Here is a 2,579-nt window from a genome sequence, read left to right on the forward strand (position 1 = left end):
CAATGAAACATCATCTATTTCAGGACAGGTTACTAATATTTACCAGTGAAACATTATCTATTTCAGGACAGGTTACTAATATTTACCAATAAAACATTATCTATTTCAGGACAGGTTACTAATACTCACCAATGAAACATCATCTATTTCAGGACAGGTTACTAATATTTACCAGTGAAACATTATCTATTTCAGGACAGGTTACTAATATTTACCAATAAAACATTATCTAAGCTTATCTAGCTACACGCGTTGTTACAATTTATGGAAGGCAATCTTCGCGCAAAGCTGCACAGAGAGCAATCTGCGCTTAGCTTGTTTGTTGTTAAGCGCATAGTTACGCAATGGGCTATGTGTTCTCTCACTATTGCGGGTATGGAAACCCAATGTTTAGCAGTATAAGCCTTCAGACTCAGTGCTGAGTCACCAGATAATTGGTCTGCACGTAGAAGTGTCTAATATTGAACTGATGGTCTAGAGGGAAGATAACAAGTCAACGACATCCACTGTGCTGAGCATTTGGTTTCTTTAGGCAACAAGATGCAAACCATGAATTCGAATCACTGTCTCAGCACAATATATCATTAAGTTTGTTAAAATGTTGATTTAAAAGCTTAGAGTAGTCCAAGAGCTGAGAGTGGTACTGTTGATTAGATCAGTGGTTCCAAAGCTCTTTTAGTCTGAGGCTCCCTTGATGTGAATAAAAAGTTTGAGCCTCCCCCCCCCCCAACCTATAACTTTAGCATGGTAATTGAAAACCAGTGCCGTAGTGAAAACAATCACATCTTCTTTCGACATAAGATATCATTTAATTTATTCAACATCATTTTTATCGGTTTATTGTTTATTTAGAATTTAAATTAATTCAGCCTCTTTGTTTTCGGCCCATTTATTGGCGGCCCCCCAGAAAAAGCTTTACGGCCCACAGGTGGACCGCGGCTCCCACCTTGGGAAACACTGGATTATATATCTTTCTTCTAGTTTATCAGTTCAAAATTAAGGTAGCCATTTTGTACCTTTGCGTGAATGTTCAAAACAGAGGAATAAACAAAATGTCATAATTTTTTTTGAGGTGGGGGGTGGGAATGAAGCTACACCGTATACATTGTATTAAGTGGTTCGATTTTATATTTTATGGATATGCTTTAAACGTTTCCTGGTTTTGTAAAATAATTGAAATAAATGAATTGTACAAGCGATACATGCTAAGAAAAGTCATAAGTTAATTACATATCTAATCCTTTGGCGTTGACGTAAGGGCATTTCACGTTGCACTAAGTAACGGAAGTATTATTCAATTAACTAATTTTACTTTTTAACAATCTATGACAAATTAGGCTTTCCTTAACGTTAGTATTTTCTCTCGATTTTTCTTCTCTAGTTTACAACGCAAGCATGGAGGTGAATAAAGCAAGCATGTAACAAAGGCGGATTTTAGAAGCTTTCAGAACTGCTCAACATTGGAAAGTCAAACATTTTTAATACTTTGGCCAGCGAGACAGAATGATAGATAATTTTAGTAAACAATTTCACCATGATGTTTATTATCAATGTATTATTTTGTCTTTTTGAACAAACAGCTCAGTTCGTAAAGATGTCCTGGCATGACCAGGTAATTAGGTTAGGTTAGGCCAGATGGTTACGGACGCTCGACTCGCAATCTTAAGTTGCCGGATCGAATACCGGCCCCGAAAATATTCGCCATTTCAGTAATGGAGTAGAGCGTTGCAAAGTTTCGGTTAACTCTACTTTTCATTGTAAAGAGTAGTTCAAGAGTTGACGGTTGGTGGTGTTGACTAGCTGCCTTACCTCTGGTATATCACTTCTAAATTAGGAACGGCTAGCGCAGATATTCCGCGAGTAGCTTCGCGCAAAATCCAACAAACAAACAAATAAAAACACAGTTCATATACTCACTGGATTGCCCCCCCCCCCCAGTGGCACAGTGATATGTCTGCGGACTTACAACGTGAGAAACCGGGTTTCGATACCCGTGGTGGGCAGAGCACAGATAACCCATTTTGTAGCTTTGTGCTTAACTCAAAACAAACACACTGGATAAAAGTTTGCCAGTATTTATCTTAAAACCTTTTAGACTATTAAAAAGAAAGCAAAATGTCAAAAAAAAGGAAACAGAACTATTTGTTTTAATGGAAGTTTTGGTGTAATTTGTTTCAAATATATGTGAAAAATGTCATTCTATTTTTTGTCCTCATCTTATTTTTTTCTCTGACCGATCTTTAATTGTTTTGAAACAATTTTTATCGTTTGAACTAATTTTAAGTTTCAAACATATCGGTTTGTGATTCGTTAACGTTTAAACAGCATACATATATTTCGGAAAATTTTATTTTTGCTTTCTTCTTAATATAACGCCAATTTCAAATATACCTTTATATTTTATTAAAAAATTCTTTTTAATATACGATATAATTAACCCTAAATGCTTGTTTACCGGCTGAACATCCTGTTTTGGTCGAAATTCACAAGAAAATACCTAAGTTAATGAATAACGAATCAGTCATTTATATGTTAAGAGAAAAACTCAAATTAATTTAATTCAACAGCGCATAACAGAA

This window comes from Limulus polyphemus, unplaced genomic scaffold (assembly GCF_000517525.1).
Source record: "Limulus polyphemus unplaced genomic scaffold, Limulus_polyphemus-2.1.2 Scaffold1736, whole genome shotgun sequence".
Lineage (NCBI taxonomy): Eukaryota > Metazoa > Arthropoda > Merostomata > Xiphosura > Limulidae > Limulus > Limulus polyphemus.